Genomic DNA, 24,498 nt, shown 5'->3' on the forward strand with positions numbered 1-24,498 from the left:
GTTGCCCACCACCCGCAAGCGTTCCGTTTCCGTTTGTTGTGAACTTTAACTGAAGATTGGGCAAACATATTAGACTTTTTTTTAAAGAAATAACGTAGAACCGCTTATTACTGTGTCGATATATAGAGTCCATCATTAACTCAAATGTATTGAACTTAAACGCGGTTGCCCTTTAATGTGAAGCTGAAAAACTTCTTAAAGAAAACAAAAACGATAAATGTTGATTAGAGCGTAGTTTTATCTCCCGATTCTGAATATGACACCACTTTGGTTCAAACAAAGCCCCTAAACGCATTAAAAAAAAAAAGCAAGCGCAAATCAAAAACGCATTTTGTTATTGGCGCAATCGGTCGTGACGTCACACTCCGAGCGCTTAATGATCATCTCGTATCGCTAAACGCGGCTGGGCTCGGCTCACGTTACTGGTGCGGGCCTCTTTGTCAGCCAGAATGACAAGACGGCAGAGAGTTGGGCGAGTTGGTTAAGCATCTTAATAGGTGGGAACAGCGCAGGAAAAACCGACGAAGGACGAGTAGAAGAAGTGCACAAACACAGCGCTAACAACTGAATGTTTATTTTCAAGCGAACCAGAAAGTAAACACTGGGTGTGGAGAGGAAAAAACACAGAAGCCAAAACAAGACACTACCACGCCATATCACTTTCACACACGTCTGCCACAGTTCTTGATGTGTGTGAAAGTGATATGGCGTGGTAGTGTCTTGTTTATCAAGAACTGTGGCAGACGTGTGTGAAAGTGATATGGCGTGGTAGTGTCTTGTTTTACCGGGTTCCCTCCTTTTTATTGGCTTCTGTGTTTTTTCCTCTCCACACCCAGTGTTTACTTTCTGGTTCGCTTGAAAATAAACATTCAGTTGTTAGTCAGCGCTGTGTTTGTGCACTTCTTCTACTCGTCCTTCGTCGGTTTTTCCTGCGCTGTTCCCACCTATTCAGAATGACAAGCTCCGAGGATCGGCAGGCAGAAAGTACTCCTTTGGCCAAGCCTGAGAAACACTTCCGTTGGGCGACTGGGAGTCCAGGGGAGCTGCCAAAGCTCCCAGCCCCAAGCAAGCTGCGTTGCGTCCTCCGGCCTCGTCGTCAACACGAAAAAACAAAATTCGTATGTTTATACAACCTGAACCTAGTCTGCCTCCACAGGCGACTTGTTTCCCGGCTGTAGATGAGGAATTTAGCAAGTGCGGTACGACTGCTAGCATAGGGTCTTTAACCTGCCCCGCGCAGTAGTGATACACGACCGGACGCCGGTGCAATGCTCATTCAGATCGAAACCGGCAGGGGTGGGGATTGAAAGCAGTGTTCCTGGGTTCTGCAGCGCGAGCTTCCGCTCCAGGTGCTGCAAACTGGCTTGCGTCGGCAACATGAATTGATACGTAACGCTGTGTTTTTATGTTTCGTTAGAACTCACAAGAGCAACAATTTGAAATGCGAGGCTCCACTGAATGAAGTGGCAGTAGTACTGTAATTTTATTCAGAAAATCGTGGCACCGCGCTGCGGCACCATGACAGTCCCGAGTGCGGGAGCCTCCCGTTTTGCCCGCTTGTGGTGGGTGAGCCTGGAATGTCTGACAAAAGTGTGCTCATTATACTTTTTTTTTAAATGGGGTAAATATTGCCTATGAACCCGTCGCAAGCATTTACTTTTATGGGTCTCAAAATACTGATCGCATGAATAAATCCACGTACGATTCGCGGTCGACTTCTTCCCGTGGCCCATATTACACAGGCATTATCGTGCCTGATTTATTCGCGTCAGTAAAAGAGCCAAAACCGTTAATTTTATTTAACTAATCTCGGATTATATTTGTAATCCGTGGAGAAGGGTGAGCCGGTGCAGCCTGTGTGGTGGCGGGAGGTCCCTGTGTGACGTCACGATCACCTCTGGGTCTTCCGTTCTAGTTTCAAACCGCTATGAGAACTGATCAGAGCATTAAATAAAACAAAGTTTGTTTCCATATTCGTGGTTCCGTTGGCCATTTGAAAAAAAATCAAGTTTTGTCATCTTTACAAAATTGCTTCATTTTTTCTTTAAGAGCGAACGCTACTTGCCGCTCAAGCCAATGAGGGCAACAAACGTGAACTACGTGATATTCTTTAAAAAACGAACACTCTAAAACATAGCGGGTGTAGGGGGTACACCCCTTGTCCCACATGTAACACCCCAAAACAACAACGCGACTTTCAGTCCCCAGATGTCCAACCGACGAAACCAACTTTCACTAGCGGCTTGATAGTCGAGAGAAACAACTTATAACAATAGCTAATGTACGCATTAAAGGCTAGAGTAAGACAATTAAGGTTTTTTCTTGCCTTGCTGCAAAACCTCAGTGATTTTATTTGTAATCCTTGATACGCACAATAGCCATTTAGCACATAATAGCCAACAGCTATCAAGCCGCTCGTAAAAGTTAGAATCGCCAGCTTGACGTCAGTTAACTGAACGTCGAAATGTAGTTTTGGGGTGTTACATGTGGGACAAAAGGTGTACCCACCCTACATTCTTTATTTATGAGAGTGTACAGAACCGAGGACGCAACCAAAGCAGTTGGAGAAGAGAGAAATAAGAAACTCATTTTACCCGAACCCTGTTTTGTCTGTCGCAGACGTCGCTTCTCTCCTCTGTTTCCTCTCTCTTTTCAGTACGTGGCTTCCGCAGGACTGCGCGCAACTATACTCGGAATCCACTTTCTGTGACAAGGTGATGGAGCTGACGATTTTATGTTACCTCGCTAAGTAGTTCCGGTCTTGACAAGCATTTTTGTTACCGTTCATGCCTTCGTAGTTCGTACAAGGATCTCGGTTGAGTGTGCGGATCCACGATCCTCGACCGTGCATGCATGATTGGTGGCAGCGGTTGAGCACCGTTATCTGCGATCCTTATCCGAAGGGATGAAGGGTAACAAATGCGTGTCTACACAGACATGAATATGCCTGCAGGCATATCGGCGTCTCTCCGTTCGTTTGACCTGTTTAATACAAGAGCCGACACTGAGTCCGATTTACAACTAGATTACACCTTGGTCGATCGCGTCACATTCTACTGATTTTGCGACCTACGCAGATCTGTGTCGTCGATTTGAAATATACGGTTAATCTCATCAGTGCAGCAGTTTTGGGATCATTGATACGTATATACTCAACTTTTGTTCAAAAAACTAAACTCGGGCGCGATACTCAAATTGTAGATAACACACGCTACGGCGCGAGCTAAAATCCCCTTTGGGTCGCGCTCAATTACCGCTGATGCAAGTGGAGGGGAGTCAGTGGCGCACCACTGCTCGAAACACGTGTAGCAAAAGCTCCCGATGCAGAAGTCAGGGATCCTGGACTTAATCCCCAAGAGTATTGGGAAGTAATCCGTTACTTTTTAAAGTAATTTTGTAATGCCACGTTACTTTTTTTCGAAAGTAATTTGTAACATAATTTCGTGACCAAATATTGGTAACGAATTCTTTAATTACTCGTTATTTTTTAAAAATATGAGCATAATACAGTAACTGGAGCAATACGAGCGGAACATCCAGCAGCATAAAGAAAGCAAGTTCAACAAAATGGAAAACATCAGGAAGGGGAGAATATTTAAAAAGAAAACACGATTTTTGTATGACGGGTCACTAGAACCACTAGGAAAACGGGCAAGGCATGTACAAATATACGAAAGACAAAGATCAAGTAAGATGACGCCGAGTAGACTCTCCGCCGCCCTTCAATCGTGTTTTTCTTCTTCTCCCGGGCAGGAATAAGCTGCTCGGGTTTATTTGTTTTTGTCTTTTACATCGTTTTCACCCTTTCCAACTTCTTCGACATCACTCGCCACCTGCACAAACTTCAAACGCGGGTCCCTACCCCCTCGATGCGCGGGTCACAACTCGCGTAGCCGACGATGTAGCCACTCGCGAGGGAGTCGAATTATCTTTGTCTTTGACGTGCGCTACTGTATTCTAGCACACTCTTGAGGCACGGCTAAATAGCGCCCGGCGCGAGGCTAAGAGCATCGTCTTTGAGGGTGAGGACTTAGTTTACTTGTCTGGGCATTGTGATCGAGTCCACTGCTCAATTTAGTCGACTGTCAACATAAGGAGGGGGGGGGGGGGGGGGGGTTGGCCATCTAAGGAGCGCTGACAGAGAAAGAGAGTGAGAGGGAGAACTATTAAAGGTTGTGTGATCCTCTGTTGTTTTGTGAGACCGATGGCCACCGCTTCTTTCGCTCTCTATGCCCTCTTCTCCCCTGGTCTTCACGAATATTGGTGTGAAAGTGAGAACCGATGAAGGATGGATAACCCGTAACCGTCACTTTTTTTTCTGACTGGTCGAGTTTTCGGTCATAAAGTGTCCGTCGTCTCTATGTTCATCTCTTAATGAGATGTTCAAAATTCAGGGCATTAAGGAGAACGGAAACCTAGAGTTTCAGTGCAAACTTAAAGAGCAACGAACTCTAATCTACGGAAACACATCAAGGTAAGCTGGGACTGCTGCAATCTGCATTTGCTATACATAGGATTCCGTGTTTTCGGAGATGATTTTTCGTCATATTCGGGGGGTGTTTGTCGGAGTTTATTTTCTTCCGAAAATTCGGAGTTTATAGGAGTTTATTTTTGTTTGATTCCAAAATCTCCGAAATTCGGAGCTTAATTTCTCAATGTCTTTCAATGAAAATTAAATAAATAATATCCGGGTGTAAACGCACGCAAGATAATTCAGAGCTTAATTTCTCAATGTCCTTCAATGAAAATTAAATGAAGAATATCCGTGTGTAAACGCACGCTAGATAAAGAAAAATAAAACGCGCTTATATGAATTAATATTTCTTCAGCTAGATTTGGTGTTGCTGCCACTGCCATTGGCAACACTAATTTGTCCCACGGCAAAAGTTGCACACATCTGTGGCTTCGATAGAAGTCGATACCTTAAAAATAACCTCCTGAAGGTAGTCCCTTGGAAGCACGTAGCCATCCCTTCCTATTCCATTCTACCCCGCGGCCGCGCGAGGTGGAGTGGTAATGGATATAATAGGGAATGACGAAAATAATCCAACGGGACACAGGAAAAACACAAATCTCCAAACACAGCTAGGTGTTTGGAGATTTCTGGTCATTCGCCATTCTTGTCCAGCTCGCTTGCACTTTTGCATTTTAATTGAATTATAAATATTAGAGAAGCTTCAACTGTTTCTCTTCCAGTTTTATGTAATCTCTATGGTTCGTAGCTTTAACTGTTACAAAAACACAACCTCTCCTTCCTCTTAAAACACAAATAGTATGACCCAAACTTGAAACCAATACCGAGGCTTTTGTCGCGACCCGAAAGTACAATGATATGTAGTCCTGAACATTGACGAGATAAGCGGTAAGACCACTTTTGTTAATGATTCGATATTTGAAAGATAAATGCGGCGGCATTTTCCCGGCACCATTGACCCTGTGCGCTGATTTAACTTAATCGTAAAAAAAAAGTATATTTAATTTAATGGGGGGGGGGGGGCATTGGCACATCAAAATTCTAAGTTACTCGGATAAATTCAAATTGACCAAATTTTATCGGCGGGTGTTTTTAGGAGTTTTTCGAATTTATCCGACAACATGGAACCGTATGCAATGTCACGTTAGTAGCAAGTTTTTCTTTTCTGGTGGATGATCGGCGAAATACCCGAGTCAAAACGGAGCTTTCGTACATCACTTCTTTGGCTCCGAATCTCATGGCGGAGGTAGACGCTGCTACTGAGCATGCGCACCGCCAGCTTTGTTTGCACAATTCCCGGGGCTATTTCCGGAGGCCGTAAGCTAGCGAAATGGCTAGTGTGGTCGCCGCTTTCGGTGCCTTATTGTCAGCTTGCCGGTGAACGGAGTGCACCTACACTCTTTCTCTTAAATACAATATTTTATTTTTACAAAGACTACCATAGTACGGGCGTATGAAAAATGAAAAGAAGTGTTGCAGAATTTTTTTTTTTATATCAGAATTGTTTTGAGAGTTTCCTGGATAAGTGTGCGGAAAAAGCAACGTGAAAGTAATTGGTAACGTAACGAGTGAAGTAATCTGTTACTTTTCAGCAAACGTAATTTGGAACGGTAATTCATTACATTTTAGGCTCGGTAATTTGTAATTGTAATCCATTACACTTTTTGAAGTTACGAGCGCAAGTCTGATCTCCACACCTATTCCCTTACGTTGGTGAGCTCGTCATCCCACCTGTATACGGAAACAATGAGCTCCCGCTTCCCCCTCTCCCCGCTTGTGCGTATACGTTCTTTCTTGTATCCGGAATTTTTTTTTTTCTGTATGAAAAAACGTACTTTGTGAATTGTTTTATAATATAAACTTGGCGATGATATGTGAAATATCAAGTGCATTAAAAATATCCACTATTTACCCAATCTTCAATATAATCTGAAATCGCCCAACGGTGTAAGGTGCTTTTAGCCTTCAGTTCTGTAGTGTAAACATCACTCGATGAAGAATGGCGTTACAAACTCCAAAGGCATCACTTCCGGGGCGGCGCAACGCCGGTTCAATGACTATACCTACCTTTCTTTCCGTCAATTTTGTTTCTTTTTTTAAGACGCAACCTTCTATTGTTCCATCCTCTCCACGGCCGGTATCGGTTGGGCCATAATATTCATTAACGTTTCCTGTTCATGTGCTCAGTGTTACCATAGGACGGAATACAGAGTACGCAACAAACCATACTAGTCAATCCAATGCCATGTGTGTGTTACGGGATCTCCGAGAGGGGTGCAGGGACGCGTTTTATACGATGATTTGGCTAAAATAGCTCGTAACGTTAATTATACTCTATCGTAATGGGAGACGGAGTAAACTGATGTCTAGGCAAATGAACAGAACCATTTTGTAAGTGGTCTGCCCACATTAAAGTAGTACTTTCGGAAAGTAGCGCAATGCAGTAATATCAACCAAGTACAGCGCACTGACGGCCGAACTTGCCGCAATGTTCAGATTTCGAAGCCAATATAAGCATCATCACTAATAAATATAAGCCCACTTTTTTTTGTAAAATGCTTTATGGCGTTTGGGAGATAACGCGATTAAGTACGGCCACCGTGGATGCCGTGCTCAAGTACCACTAGTGGTTGAGACAGAAATCTCCCATCCGTAATTGGCCACAAAAAGATCTGGCTAACCGTTTATTTTTTTATAATCTAAATTAATATAATGCAACATGTTCTGCAAATTTTGAATTACCAGTTTTCTATTTAAGGGTGCATCGAGACAGGCCTTCAGGGAATCGATGAAGATTACTTTTTTTAACTGCAACCTAAAACTACAATTGTTGAGCACTAACGTTTTGTAAAAGTAAACAAAGGATAGCATACTCTGTACAAAAAGTTTGAACTTAACCCTGTAATCCCTACAACGTGACTAAATATGCAAAACATTACTGGAAGATGGATTCATGCTTAAGACACTTCCATAAGTCGAACAAAAAAGTTTTCTTTTTTTCAAACATTATTTGCCTATAATACAGATCGTATCATATGTGATACACTAGACACTACTGTCAAAACTTTCAGCTGTGGTATGCGATAAAACAATTTCGATCTTTGTTGTAACAAAGGTGAACATTGCACTTAGAGCAGTATGTATATAAAAAATTGTTCAGTCTTGGTGGGCAGGATTTGCATCGGAGCCTGCTGGCACCCCACATCGGCATGTGGCCGACTCCATCCCACCGCACATCATCTTGAGGCTTGCTGACAGAGAGCTTGCGTTTTAGCAGCTGGGATAATGGACGATGGTGGCCACTTAACAGGTCTTTTTGCTACTGCAATCAGGCACTCCGCGATGTCAGCTTGGAATCGTCTCAGATTGATGTGTCTCTCATCCAGTTGGGCGCAGTGCCTCTGTACAAAAGTTATGCGTTGAAAGTGGCAACACTAAGTGTGTGGTAAAACAAGTAGATATACCATCTTCGGGATTTTATAGGAAACTTATAATGTTCAGTCAGGTAGTTCAGCAGGTCTACCCCTCCCTTGAAGGAGTTGTAGGTTGAGACAACTCCTGATTGTTCTACTTGCGTAAACATTTTTTTCCTTTTCGTCCTATCGTGGGACTGTGCAAACAGGCTCCGTGGGTGCATAATTGGAAACCAGTGTTACTGCTCTGTTGTCGAACTACCTTATCACCGAAACCCTTCTCGTGTTGTCCACAGCATAGTCAAAGGCACCACAACCCTGTCCCTTCAGATTACTTTCGGTCTTGAGGCGGCAGTCCTTCAGCCTGTTATTCATCAGCGTTCCTACAAATCCAAGACCCTTTTTGTGAAATTCCGCCGCCAAAGTTATAGAAGCGAAGAAATTGTCGGCGGCTACGTTATAGCCCTTCTGTTGCGGAAGGTGCCCCCACATTTTCGTTGCCACGTCACCACCCAGCCCAAACTGATATTGTATTTTGTCTTGGCCTTGATAAGCACCACATTGTTAGAGAAAGCCTGAAGACCCTACACGCCCCCACAATTTTATATCCCATGGGTTTGGGTTTGCTGGCATATACTGTTCTATTGGGCACCTCCTTGTAAACGAAACTATTATTTCATCAACACTGTTGTGCTGTTCAGGCTCAATCGATAACAAGTTTTCTTGAAGTGCACTTAGTCAGCTGCGTATCTTCCATGCCTTGTCACCTTCTGTCTGGTCCGTCGCTTGACTATTGTTTGTAAGGTGCAGGAGCCTCATAATCTTTTCGAACCGAATTCTCGGCATCACATCAACAATCGCTGAAAACCTAGTGCCATTTCCCAGTAGGAGCGCACACTCGGCATTTGTACGAGGCCTATCAACAGGCACATGCCGATATACTGTTTTACTTCACTTTCCGTCACGTTTAGTGAAGCTCCCGTAGTTTGAACACTGTAGAGGTTCGTCTCAGCAGCCAGAGTTGCGGTCATAATCGGGCTTACAAACTTCTGAAAATACAAAAGTGGGGACGCAATGGCGAGCGGCGGTTTAACAAGTCTTAAACTTGTTAAATAAATCGCTGAAAAATGCCTCAATATAAAAAGAACGCGCAAAAGTTAGTTTGTCATTTTATTTCTGATCGAAATATAAAATAAAATTAATATAACTACTTTATATATATGGCTTGCATTGACGTCCCATGAGCCGCCATTGCTCCATACCATGCTCCTTTGCCTGAATCTTCTGCAGTACTAATTTGGTACCGCCGAGTTTGTTCTTCTCGGCAAGGCTTGTAGAGAAGAACAACTTCGATGGTGCAAAATGTGTGCTGCGGAAGGTACCGGCACGGCAGCATGGTAAGGAGCATAGGCGGCTGGTACTGTGCTATATGACGTCACTTTCAAACATGCCTTTCGTATTTACGTTCTGGAAGGTTATTTCGAACTCCTCAGGTCCTCCAAGTTGCGTCTAAGCGCAATAGGGAAAATCGTTGTTCTACATCCCTTCAGGTGTGTTGCTTTAGTAAAACATTGAACTGTCTTCCTAAAGTAAGGTCTATTTTATTGTGTGGACATAATTTTCTGCCTCATTAAAAAATTATTAAAACAATTACGCGTGACACTTGTATGATTGTTCTTGACTGAATACGTCCAATAAGAGATGCCAAGAAGCGACAAAAGCGATGATCATCTGCTGATATCTCAGCCTTTCAGGCCGCGTTCCTCCTCGTCCCCCAACAGCGCGCAAGCTTGCAAACTTGGAATCATACGGCTCAGGAGGCGCTTGCCATTCAATTGAAAAGACTCCTCTGTGCTTAAGTTACTCACTCTTTTTAATCTAGGTTCTCTTCCCACAATCTCGGGATTAGCGGACGACATTTCAGAGCCAGGAGCAATTCACGATTCTTTTATTCTCGCCAATTAAACATAAAGAAATTACCAGAAAATGGAAAAACGAACGAAAAAGACAGAAGTGCGATTTCGTTTTTTTTAAATAATTTATTTTTTGCTGCATGCCACCCCTTCTTTTTAATTGCACGAACTTTCATTCGTGCTCTTTTGGACTCTAAGCTATTTTCGTGGTGGGCTTAACTCCCAACAAGCGAGTAAATGTTGCAACCCCCCCCCCCCCCCCCCCCCTTTCCTGATACTTGGAGTGCCAGAGGACGAAATTTGGTACGCCGAAGATTTTGGACGTCGCTTTGGCAGCGATCTTTAACATCGCCAAAACTCTTACGCCGGGTGAGGCGCTTTAAATCAAACGGAAACCTCCAAAAGATGACGCCTAAAACAAAAAAAAAAACACTGTCATCGCCGAAGGCTGACGTTGAAAAATGCGGTACTCGGAGTCTTCGCCGCCGACGTCCACCTTTCGATGCGGAGAGCACTACCGACGTCGGTCGGCTGTTATACCAATCAGACGCCTTTGGTTAGCTGACGGACGCCGTAAGTTGGGATTTCAAGTTTTTTCTATTTCTAACCTGTTACTCAGGTTCGTTTGTTCACTGAAATTTTGACCACTTAATGTATTATTTCCAGCCACCCTCGTAGAAAAGTTCAGCTGGAGAAGTTAGAAATACCCTTCGTGCGATCCTTTAAAAAAAATGAAAGCCGCTTACAACTCCCTGTAACGCCGAATTAGAGCGCAGCTCTTGAGGAGGAGGAGGGAAGGGCACTGGGGGGGAGGTTAAACTAACCAGGGGGGGGTCACGTTACCTTGGGGGTCACGTGACCCCCAATGCCGATGATGTCATCACTGACGTCACTGATGACGTCATCAGTGACGATGACGATGCGGGTACCGATGACGTCATTAGTGACGTCACTGATGACTTCACCAGTGATGATGACGATGACGATGCGAATGTCGGTGACGTCATCAGTGACGTCGCTGATGACGTCATCAGTGATGATGACGATGACGATGCGGATGCCGGTGACAACATCAGTGACGTCACTGATGACGTCATCAGTGATGATGACGATGACAATGCGGATGTCGGTGACGTCATCAGTGATGATGACGATGACGATGTGGATGCCGGTGACGTCATCAGTGATGATGACGATGACGATGTGGATGCCGGTGACGTCATCAGTGATGATGACGATGACGATGTGGATGCCGGTGACGTCATCAGTGATGATGACGATGACGATGCGGATGCCGGTGACGTCATCAGTGATGATGACGATGACGATGTGGATGCCGGTGACGTCATCAGTGATGATGACGATGACAATGTGGATGCCGGTGACGTCATCAGTGATGATGACGATGACGATGCGGATGCCGGTGACGTCATCAGTGATGACGATGACGATGTGGATGCCGGTGACGTCATCAGTGATGATGACGATGACGATGTGGATGCCGGTGACGTCATCAGTGATGATGACGATGACGATGTGGATGCCGGTGACGTCATCAGTGACGATGACGTCATCGGGGGGTCACGCGACATCGGCGGGGGTCACGTGACCTCGAGGAGGGGGCCACGTGACCTCAGGGGAGTCACGTGACTTCGGGGGGTCACGTGACCCCCCACGAGGTCACGTGACCTTGGTGGGGGGCTCGCGCGGTGCATTATGGGACATTTCCCATGATGCACCGCGCGGTTACGCCGACGCCGACGGCGACGGCGACGGCGACGCCGACGGCGATGGCGACGGCGACGCCGACGGCGACGCCGCTCAAGCCGGAAACGGGCCCCTAAGAGCTGCGCTCTAAAAAGCTTAGGCTCTCTTTAACTCAAGCTGTACGTTGTTTCCTGGTAACAGTATTATAATTGTAATAAATAAAGCTTCAGTCAAAAATTTAAAGGCCCCGTTTCCCGTTTCCGCTTGAAATATTTAACGTAAGAGAGATTTCTTTGCCGTCTTAAGTTACTACAATCGTTATCGACAGCTCCCGTGAATATGCCGGCTACAGGACCGCTACAGGCCGCTACAGGCCAGGCTGGAGCTGCTACAGGCCCAGACGGCATACCAATGAGATTGATAAAAGTTCTAGGCAAAACAAGCAAATTGAAACTAAGGCAGGTGATTGACCAGATACTTATGGGAGGGGAGGTACCCAGTGACTGGAAATTGAGCAGGATGAGATTAATATATAAGGGCAAGGGAGACAAAGACAGTATCAAATCATACCGACCAATAACAGTAACTTCAGTAATATACAGGCTAGCATGCAAATTGTAAAAAGAAGAATGGGCAGAGAGAAAGCAGGTTTTAGGGGAGCCTCTAAACGGTTTCAGGAAAGATAGACGACTAGATGATAATTTATTCATAATCACTCAGTGCATTGTCACTCAGTGCATTGTCACTTAGTGACAAGTCAAAGGCCCTTATGGGCAGTATTTTTAGACATCAAAGGGGCATATGACAATGTGAACCAGGAAAAACTTTGGAACCAACTGAAAGGATATGGACTAGATGGAACTATGGTTAAGTTTCTAGAACGGGTTTATACGGAGAATATGGTGGTTATAACATGGGAAGCCGAAACTACAAGACCAGCAGCAATAAAAAGATGTCTTAGACAGGGTTGCCCATTGTATCCCTTGCTCTTCATGATATACCTCAGTGAGATGGAAAAAGATTAGAACTGTGCAACCTAGGTTTTGACCTGACTTACATGGAGGAAGGACATAAAATAAATCAAGTATTGCCAGGGTCAATGTATGCAGATGACATTGTACTCGTATCAGAAAGTTGTGAGACAATACAGACTCTGATTAGGATTTGCAGCAGGGAAGGGGACAAGTTAGGACTAAAATTTAGTAGGGACAAGTCTGGTACAATAGTTTTCAACGACGAGAAGGGGGAGCCCCTGGAGATACAGGACACATTGATAGAACACGAGAAAAGTACAAATATCCGGGAGTATGGTTAAGTGAAGGAAGACAGTATCTAAAAGACCGTGAAGATATTGTAATAAAGGAGGCGAAACGAGATTCAGCTATTATGAAACACAGGGCACCCTGGAACTATAATAGATATGAAGTCATTAGGGGTGTATGGAAGGAAGCCATGGTGCCAGGACTGTCATTTGGGAGTGCGGTATTATGTATGAGGTCAGAAATCCAGGCAGGTTTAGAGATACAGCAAAGGAGTGTTGGTAGGTTGGCATTGGGGGCACATGGGAATACACCAAATGAGAAAGTACAGGGGGATATGGGTTGGGCATCGTTCGAGAGTACACTGTTAGCAAAAATAACACGCCCAGACGTGTAAACCGTTGTCCCATAGCGGACACGTCGAAACGTGTTCGTTTTACACGAGGCCATCTGTGTTTTTCGTCTACACATGAGTTGCTGTGTAAACTTAACACGCTACACCGTGTCTGCCTTCCGCAAAACCGTTTCGAGCGTGTTCCTTATGAAGCATGGCGGCCAGCGGCCGAGAACAGGCGAGAGACGAGCCCAGCGAGCCGCGCTCCTTTCAGCCGATTTGAAAGCACACAGGGCGCGTTAGTTCTCGTTCGATGTCTTTTATACACAGTAAAGTCTCCAAGCGGCGGACTTGCAAAGGTACGTACGTGTGTTGTCGGCGGTCGGCGGCGTCAATAGCTTCAACGAGCCGCTAGACAAAAAAAGAAAAAAAACGAATGCCGAACTCACATGGATAAATAACTTGAGCAAACTATTTAGAATCGGGCGGTAACTTGCGCCACCTATCGAGATTTCTAGCAGCCTGTTTATAAAAAAAAGACGAGTCTGTTAACACTGGGAACGACCACGGCCACACAGCAACCCTACATATAACGCAGGCAACACAGCACACAGCTACACGGCACCGACATATACACAAACACAACAACCGACACAACGCCCGACACTTCCTACTTGATATCCATTTCTCCCCGCGGCGCATATAAGCTTGACATGTGCGGGTGAGCTCCTTGGTCACTGACCATTACAGATTTATAGAAGAATACACAAAACACGGCGCAATGGACAGCCGTGTGTTAGAACTGTTTGCATTTAAAAAGTATGGAGGCAAAATCTATAATGCTAGTCCGTTGCAATAAATAATGATATGTTAACAACAAATCTTAAACCGGTCATGAAAAAGTTCAAATTTTTGTTATTTTCTTGCTTGACCAGTGTTATGAGCAGTCCGACTAGCATGAATCAGATAGAAAAAGAAATTATTGGGATTTTGTCATTACGTATACAATAATAAATGAAAATGATCCTTGCGCAAAGCATTTTTTATATATTTTTGTGAAGGACATCCGGACATCCGCCCAACACTTCACTTCCGCTAGTTGCAGCAGTTGCAGTACGGGAGCAGACGCCTTCACTTTCGGGGCGTTTTGATGCAGTTTGTTGTCGTATGTCGCGTCGGTGTCGAGAAGAGCGGTGGTGCTTGGGAGTTTGTGACCGGTGTTATTCGTGAACACTGGTGTGGGGCGCTGAAGCGTCTTTTTTTTATACTGCCACCACCCCGAACTTTGAAGATACACGGGCCCGTAGCAGCGTATTATGCTGAATCGCGAGCTCCTTCTCTGTTGACGTCGCTTTCCTGGTGCCACTCGTGGATACTGCAAGCGTTTAAACAGTGTGCCCCGTCTCGCCTACATCCCCGGTGACGTACTCGACCTAAACTTATTGCTTCCGTCATTTTAGAGTACGCAAGGCAGTTATCTCGTTATTCTGGTTTCGGTTATAAAAGCAAGGCAAAACGCTCGTAGTTCCCGCCCTCAGTACACGTTGGGCATCTTCCACACTTTGACACCGGATAACTGAATGAACGAGGATTTACATTCACTTCCGAGGTTACTCTCGCCACTTCCTCACCGTTGAGCAGCAGGATGAGCTGGCGACAAGCCGCGGATGAAAGGCTGGAGCATCAACAGCCCAAGCGCACTCGGTGCCGATGCGGGCGACGCGGGTTTCTGTCAACCGGGAGGCCAGCACAAACCGTGACCATTCCAGCTCTTCGTCATGACACGGTGTTGCAGAGAGCAGGGTAAAATACAGCTACACGGATCACCGAAGCAAACGACTGCTATCTTAAATCTTGGCTTGTGATTGCGTCTTTGTAGTAGATCATCTTATTCGTTTTGCTGGAGAGACGCAAACGACGGGCGTAACAAAATCGCTTCCATATTCCGCATATCTCACAAAAGCATTTACCCTGTCACCTTGCGAAAAGCGCGAAACACGGAGTCCGCACCGTCCTAAGCTTCCCGTTTTTTACCTGCTTTAGAGCAGTTTGTACCTGCTAGTAGATATGCCTACTGAAACTGAAACAGGGCAGTGCCAGAGAGAAAGAGACAAAGTTGAGAAAGCTTGCTCGCTCTCTAATTTCTCAACTCTCAAGTGATTGTACCATAATAAATGCGCCAACGCGTCTTCCAAAATAAAGAAAGAGCACTACGTTCACAACATAAAAAATGGTCTCAGTACATGCATCTGTGGGCAGGTAGGAAACCTTGCCCTTATTTATTCACGCCGCATGATTGCCGCAACAAACTCGTTGCAGGACCGAATCATACTCGAGCGGTGTGCGTTGCTACGCAAACGCAGTCCAACACGAAGCATAAAAAACGGCAGATTTAAGACAACATTCCGGAGTCCATTATTCAATTAAAACAACGTAATTTTGTTGAAAACGCCCGCTGCTTCTTACTCACGGTATGTGTCGGGATACTTCCACAGTTCGAAACGGAACGAGGGAAGATTTACTTTTAAAAACGCTCGCTGCGTCCTCCCGGACCAGCTGGACCGGATCAGCTGACGACGACGGGACTGTACCCGTTGAACCTCCACCACGCAACAAACAATTTGCGCTCCGTGTTAAAAGCGTGGTTCAAACAGACCCGGAATACAAAGCACCGCACCACGCACGACGAATGTTTCAGCTCTTTTTCGCATCGCCGGGTTGCACCAAACAGAACGAGATCGCCGAAGTCAACGCCGCGCTGTCGTGAACCTTGGCTTGTGGTTGCGAACTCGTGGACCCTGTGACTCCCTTCGCTTTCAAAGCACACACGACGATTACGAATGCTACTTTCCGTCTTCCAGGAACATCACTGGGGCACTTCTCCGGTCACGTCTTCACTATGTGCTCGCAAACGCCGAAGCTCTATGCGAAGCTTCTCGCGTCCCGTCAAACCCAGAGCCGTATGCCAAACAAAAACAACGAAAGCCAACCGGCGCTTGCTTCCAGCGTACATCGGCGTTGCGCGGTTGCGCTTGCGCCGTGGCCAGATCGCCAGATCGCTTGCAGTTGAAGGTTGAAGCAAAAACGAAACCAACTGCAATGTCACGTGTTCACATCGAGGACACGCTTTTTATATCCATTTTAACTGTTTGGAACGAATAATTAGACCCATAACTTTATTTGTGGTTTCTAAGAAACTGTTATCAGGACCCCTAAACTAAATACAAACATGGGTGACATGAAGCGAGCCGCATTGCTATCGACCAGAAGATGGCGGCGAGCCCGGTAAGCGTGGGTTTCGCCAACGTCCTGCGACATGGCGCAATTGCTTTTGGTGCATATCTGTCTCCGAGACATGTTTCTTTCCGCGGCATTTGTCTCGACGGTCCTTTCTAAGTGTGTCCCCAAGCATTCCGGTGCTTCGATAGCCGGCAATGCCGCGGTCGTCGCCGGGGGCGATGCGTGTTTTCGAGGTCGGCTACACGGTTATGCGTGTATGACCGAACCAAAACACGTTTTTTACAACCTCGCATGATTTCTGAACGAATTATGCGTTACTCATCGTGTAAATTTATGGTAATTTGTGTAAATGGCGTGTTTTTCACCCCAAATATTCGCCAAATACACGGGACTTGCTAACAGTGTAGAGAAGCGATCAGTAAAGTAAAATGTGAACAAAGACTAGCTGAAATGGAGGATACACGGTGAACAGCGAAAGTGTACAAGTATCTATATATGAAAAGTCTAAACACTAAGTGGACAAACCGAACCCGCAAGCTGAGATTTAAATACATTCAACGAGATGGAGCCAATCAGAGGATAACAGTAGAAAAGGGAGTAAAGGAAACAGAGGAAATTGTGGGAAAAGAGAATGCAGGGTAAATCAGCTTTAACAATATACAGGGCACAAAAACAAGAAATAAAGAAGGAACAGCTGTATGTTAATTCAGTGGGGAGCTCTTTGTTGTTTGAAGCTACAACGGGGGTGCTACGAACGAAAACGTATAGGGCTGAATTCCAAGAAGTAGACATTCTGTGCGACGTATGCAACCGCGAAAGGGAAACTATAGAACATGTAATTTTAAGGTGCACGGGGCTTCGTCCCACCCTCTTGGGGGGATGACTACGGATTTCGAGGGGGCACTGGGTTTTCCGGACATGCATGGACGAACGGATAGGGAAAGAATTGCGGTAACTAAAAGGAGATTGGAAGATTAGTGGAAGAGATCTACGGAAGGATAAAAAAAAATACAGATGAAAATAAGCAATAAAAATAAATTTAAAAGAGAAAGGGGTCTGCCCATAGAGTTATTACAATAAACGCTAGAGGCTCAGCTCGCACTAGTGTGCTGTTGCATTTTGAAGCAGACAGCAAGCAGTCAGAACTTTACTTCCTGTAATGCATTTCTATGGGAAAAAGCGAGTGCATTTTCTCTCTGCGCTCGATTATAAGAGCAAATGTCACTAATAATTTGTACGTACTAGGCACATTGAAACATTTCTCAGTCACGCAGACGAAATAATTGATCAGTTACAGTATTTTTACTTGAAATTCGTGGTACGAAAAACGGTGTTAAAACCGCTTCGTACGTATATTTATGTGCACTGTCGGACACTGTTAGCGCGAACACGGCGTCGACGCTTTCCAGCATGGGGGATATACGTGCCAAACGATCGAAGGATATGTGGAAAACCAAGAGAGACGGCAAGAACTACGCAGTAACACTGGATAAGTAACTCCTTGTGCACGTAGACGATCAAAATAAATTGAAAGCCACGTAATATAGTCAGATTTGAAATAAATAAGTACTTATTTATTCTTTCTGCTCATGAATATGTGCGAAGATGCTTGTTCTGGGTTCAAATCATCACCCGCACGCTCCAAATTTTTGCAAATATGGAGAAGCCAGAGAGCAGGTGCCCGTTAAAACTGCCCGACAAAGGTAACAATAAAAACACACACCTTTCGTAGCTCACGGGCTTTATTTTTTTGCGTTCGAATGCTTTTTTAACCGATCGTAAAGGCGCACGACGTAGTCATTTTCATCCAATGACAGGACGGGCATATTAGCAATATATAAGCACCACCGAAATGCTAGCAAACCTTGAACACATTCCTTTCGATCGTTAGTTTGCTCAGAATCGTCGCTCGTTCTTACATACCTTCCTTGCAACAGAGGTTTCGGCCTGAGATAGAGCGAAGTTTAACATTGTTCAGTAGTAAAGAACAATGTTGTAACTAAAGCAATTCCACTCTCACAATACCAATGAAGGTACATACTATCCGGTACAACCGAAATGGCAAAAGTTATTCATGTTATTTTCCGGCGAAGTGACAAAATTCACGCGCGTTTTCCCATAGGAATACACAGGAAGACTGGAAAAGTAGACTGCATGCTGTCTGCTTCAATTTGCAACCGGAAGTCCCATAGGCACTAGCGCCAGCTGAGCCTCTAGCGTTTTTTTGTAATAACTCTATGCGTCTGCCATAACAAAATTCATACAAATTTAAAAAAAAGGGATGACGAAATGTTAGGCTAGGTGACGCAAGCTGCCGCCCGTTACAAAGGGTACAGCCATTACCATCCATCCATCCATCCAGCCGTCTAAAATTTGTCCCAAATGAAAACTAAATAGATACAGCCTTATTAAAATTGCGTTGTTTGAATGCAAACTCGACATGCTGCATGACCGCGCTCGACACCGTCATTAATTTTCTTTTTTTTCTTTTTTTTTTTCATTTATCATCAAAGACCAATTTAATCATCCATAATCGTTGCACTTTAATCATCCAATGATCGCTGCAATTCCAGCTCGTTCACTGCACTCAAGGCGTTTTTTTGTTTTGTTTTGTTTTTTTGCACTTTAGACATTTTATTGAGTGCAATGAACGAGCTGCAATCGCAGCTTGTTGATTGCGCTCAGTGAGTTGCTCAAGAAAGAAAATTTACCAGATGCTATTCGCGAACTCCGGAACTGGAGATACGCTTACAAATATGATTTGTTTTGTATTCCTACATGGGTAAGGTTTCTTGCACCGTGCAAAACCGTACATGCAGTCGCGGAGAAACTAACTAGCTTCAAGTGAGCGGGCGTTCTACCCTTCATTCAGACCACGCTGAGAAGGCGGATGGGAACAGCAGTTTATTTGCGTTGATGGGATCCCCCTGTCTGCTTCACATGTGCCAATCCTGACGTCAGCAATTGTACGAAGGAAAACCACCAGGATAGCGCTCTTCAGAAACCAAACGTTCGCTCGCTTGTAGCTATTTGTTCTCTCCGTGACTGCACATATTCACAAGCCATTTGCAATCAACACAATATCTTCACAGTACGTATAAATCTTTTAAAATTTCAACTTTTCTAAAACACGTGTCATGTATAAGAATGCGTTTATGAAAACAGCCGGTCCCAATTTTGGTATGGAATTTGCCACATCAGACATGCTCTTTCGAAACATATCTTTCAAGTGATGAAAAATAAGCGTTTCATGATTTTTTTGAAAAAAAAGGCAGGATTAATATAGGGATACCTCAATGGTCTACTTATAAACTATCAACTAGAATAAGACTTACTTTACATTTAAGCTAGATTCCCTTTGTATTCATACACAACGCAGTTTCCTGGTGACTACCCATTTCTTTTCATTTGGCATATATTACTTGATATACGAAAAGCATCATGCGAGCGTTGTTCCCTAAGTGGGTAATGTCGTTTGACATTAAAAGTAATTTTAACTGGCACTCAGAAATCTCCCAGATTTCTCCGGTGCAGAAGCTTCGTTTTATATCTTGATGTGCTAAAAAGAAAAAAAAAATTCGGAAGGGACACTTTAGACTACTTACCTGTGGGAATGCGAAAGCATGACGTACGGACTGGGCACAACTTTAGTCAGCAGGAAACATAGACCCTTCATGTCGTCGGGGAAGTGTGCTCGTCTCGCACCCCGGAGGCCCGTGTTCGATTCCCGCCCAAAACAAAATGTTTTTTTATTTATATTAATTTACTTTGTGCCCAGAAACCTCCTAGAGAAATTTGACTTCAAGCCGAATATTTGTGACGTGTTTTTACTCTTTGGGCCGTCAGCCATTTTTCGTATCATCGCTCGGACGCCGCCGCCGATGCCGCCGCCGCAGTTTCGGTAATAAGTCATATTATGCTTTCGCGTTAATAAAAACGATGACGCCGTTGCTATAGATCCAAACGACGCGTCGCAGCCAAGGAATTTAGGTGCCGTTTGCCTGCTTGACTCTATGGGACAGTTAATGCTTTCGTATTAATAACATTGTGAATATTAAAGATGGTTTTAATTCGTCTCTTTTCGCCCTCCTAGTATTACTGAAATTTCTGAACCACGGAAGAGCTTAATTAAATCCACATGTTACCATCGCAACTTCATATAAAGTGATCTTAATTATTTCGTTAGTCACACCTTCGTGACCTTTATCCTAAAGTCGCATGCTTATAATGCGGTCGCTGTGGTCGCCGCGGAAACGCTTGAACACGCTTGAACACGGGTTAAAATTTCATCTACGCACCACCAACCTGAAAGCACGTGACATCACCGGCACTCTCCACCACAGTACTTGCGCCTTCTAAACATTAATGCCAGAAGCATAATAAACAAAACTGTGGAGCTTGAAAGTGTAATGCTTTGTCATGATCCTCACGTGACAGTATTAACTGAGACGTCGCTAAGCGATGAAATCGATGACCGTGATATAGTTGCTGGTTCGTACAATATATACCGAAAAGATAGACCCTCCCGTGGTGGCGGTGTAGCCGTCATTTTAAAAAGCAGCCTATCTGCTGTAGTGCTAGATCAAATGACTGATCATGAAAGCCTGTCTTCGTGTTACTTACGGGAAAAAGTCATTCATCTTGATCGCTGTATATCGCTCACCCTCATCAAGCAATGAATACCTGGCCAGGCTTTATGATTATATACTCAAGTATTCCAAGGGCTGCATGCTATTGGTTGGTGATTTTAATTTACCTAACGTTGATTGGCATAATTTATCATCCTCCTCACCCTTTGACCAAACCATTTTCGACATTGCGTTTGCCTGTGACCTTTCTCAAGCAGTTAATGTACCCACACGCGTCCAGGGTGATTCATCGTCCATTTTAGATCGTGTCCTTTATAGTAGGTCTCTGTCTGAGGTACAGGTATCAGTGGAGGATGGTTTGTCCGACCATAAGCTTGTTTCTTTCTCCTGCATCATGGGCAGCTTGGATGATTTTGTGGCCCAGAAGCGCAAAACTATTAAAGACTTTTCTAGGGCGAATGACGAATCTGTTCTAGATTACCTTGAGTTATCATTAGATACATTTTCTGGGAACGACGTTAATTATTTGTGGAATAAATGTAAATCAATCTGTCATTTTTGTCTTCGAAACTTTATTCCTATTAAAAGTAAATATGTGCGCCGCAAAAACCCCTGGATGACACGCGAAATAATTCATCTAGTACGGAAAGTAAAAAGAAACCGTAGAAGTCGAGTTCACAGTTCCTCCCTCCCCTGCCTAAAGCGAGCACTAGCAGCTAAAATTCGCACAAGTAAACAGTTCTATGATTCCAATACACTCACACGATTCCTTAAGACAGATCCAGCGAAGTTCTGGCGACACCTGAGCTCAAATCAACAAAAAACTGTCGATTATGTCAAAGTTGGGGAAATGTTGGTTCACGACAAACAACAAATAGCTACGGAGTTTAATCTTTTCTTTCAGTCAGTGTTCTCGAAGTCTTACACTAGACATTCCTCCTTTAACGAAGAAACTGAAATAAGCTCAGAGTTCATCACGTTTAAAGGTATCTTTTCTATGCTACTTAACCTCAAACCTAAATCGTCAAATGGTCCTGATGATATACCAAATGCATTTCTTCGTCGTTACGCTAAGTGGATTTCTAGATTCCTTGTTGTTATCTTCCAGATGTCATTTTCATGTGGCGTTGTTCCCTCAGATTGGCGAATTGCTCGGGTTGTACCCGTTTTTAAAAAAGGAGACCGTACAATGTTAACGAATTATCGCCCAATTTCACTCACCAGCTCTTCGTGTAAACTACTGGAACATATAATTTCTAATTACATCAATGATTTCCTCGATAAACATGAAATAATCTCGCCTTTTCAGCATGGGTTCCGAAAGGGACTTTCTACTACTACTCAGCTCATTTCAACTATTCATTCTTTTGCTTCTACACTCTCAAGAAAAAAGGGTGTCAAAAGGTGTATTCTTACACCCTTTGTCCCATATAATACACCCCCAAACTTCAATTCGACATACAGCGCCCTACAGTCGAACAGAGGGCCCGAAATTTTACGAGGGGCTTGATAGCCGTGTGGTACAACTTATTAAAATAGCTAATGTACGTTTTACTGAACACGAAAAAAATAATCCGGGTATTCTTGGCCCTACTGTAAAAACTCGGTGTTTTCTTTATGTGGCTTTTGATACTTACTTTAGCTATTTAAAATGTTGTACCACACGGCTATCAAGCCCCTCGTAAAATTTCGGGCCCTCTGTTCGACTGTAGGGCACTGTACGTCGAATTGAAATTCTGGGGTGTATTATATGGGACAAAGGGTGTAAGAATACACCTTTTGACACCCTTTTTCTTGAGAGTGTATAGTAGATAGGCCTGGTCAAGTCGACGTCATCTTCCTTGATTTTAGCAAAGCCTTCGACAGAGTTCCTTATTCCGGTCTTATATACAAGCTATATGAGATTGGTCTTCCCAGCACAGTTGTTCAATGGATTTCAGCTTATCTTCAAATGCGAAAACAATTCGTCGATGTAGTCGGTCACCATTCTGATCCTCTTCCTGTAATTTCGGGTGTTCCGCAAGGGAGTGTCCTTGGCCCTCTTCTTTTTTAAAATTTTTATTAATGACCTCACTTTTTGTATAGATAAAAGCGTGAGTATTCGTTTATTTGCGGACGACTGTCTATTGTTCAAGGATATTAACTCTACTAGGGAGCAAGTTGTTCTGAACGAAAGTTTTAGTCCAGTTTCTAGCTGGTGCGATCGTTGGGAGATGAAGCTTAACCAAGAAAAGTCCTTGTACATGCGCATCACTAACAAAAAGTCCTCTTATCAGTATGAATACTTTATTGGTGATAATTACATCTCTCGGACGATGAGCTTTGAATATCTTGGTATAACAATTTCTAGCAACTTATCTTGGTCCTCACACATTGAACACGTTTGTGCAGCTGCCCGTCGAAAACTAGGTATGATAAGGCACAAGCTTAAGCACGTGCCTTCTCATGTGAAACTTTTAGCCTATATAACACATTGATAAGAACGAAGTTAGAATACGCCTGTACAGTCTAGGATCCATTCACAAAAAAATATATCAAGATACTGGAAGATGTTCAAAAGCAAGCAGCTCGTTTTATATTTAATCGCTACCACCCGCATGACTCACCGGCTGCCTTAATTCAAAGTAACAACATCATCCCTCTTGAATCACGAAGGAAGCTAGCTAGACTAAAATTTCTTTATCAACTCTGGTTTAAAAAACTCCGGCTTGAATCGTCGTCCTTTCTTCACCCATCCTCGACTAGGCGCACAAGGCATGACCATCCGCATAAAATAACTCCAGTATTCGCTCGAACAAATGCATTTAGATAGTCCTTCTTTCCCAGAACCATAACAGAATGGAAAAACCTACCTCATCACATATTTATATCTGGCAATGTTTTGGAGTCGATTGAGCGTTTGTTTGATGTGCAACTCTTTGCATTGTGTTTTATTTTCCTGCTCTCCACTACCGCCAATCCTCCCAACTTTGTCGTGAGCTATTACATGTGCTTTATTACAATTTTTGCATAATTTTCCCCTGTTCCCCTCTCCCATTTTACCGATTACCGGGTGTTGCGTTTTTTTATTCCACTTTTGTAACCCCCAATCCTGCTTGGGCCGCAATTGGCCTGCAGTATTCCCAAATAAATAAATAAATAGATACATATTCATCGAAGTGATTGCCTCTCGGTTTTTCTAAACCAGGTTGGCTATGAATTATTGACGCAAGATATGACAACGCCACTATGACTGGCGAGTTCAACCTGACGTTTAACTTCCAATCCATGAAAAAAATAAACCTATTTATATTAATCTTGCTGTCAAAATTTAGTAAATATTCTAAAATTCTCGGGTTAGAATACGACCAGCTGTAATATAGGCTCGTGAGGAACGGCTACAAACACGCTTATGTTGCCAAGAATTTTAACTGTGTTCAAGCAACTTATTTGACACTAGTTTAGTTTAATAAGTCATGCCACTGCTTATTCGCCTGCGTTTAGTTCAAGCAGAAAAAAAAAATGAAATTTTCCACGCGTTATTAATAAACGGCACATGGTGCGCCGCAACGCGTTACAGGCTGAGGAGA

Source organism: Ixodes scapularis, unplaced genomic scaffold (genome assembly GCF_016920785.2).
Source record: "Ixodes scapularis isolate PalLabHiFi unplaced genomic scaffold, ASM1692078v2 PGA_scaffold1__304_contigs__length_218370807, whole genome shotgun sequence".
NCBI classification, from domain to species: domain Eukaryota; kingdom Metazoa; phylum Arthropoda; class Arachnida; order Ixodida; family Ixodidae; genus Ixodes; species Ixodes scapularis.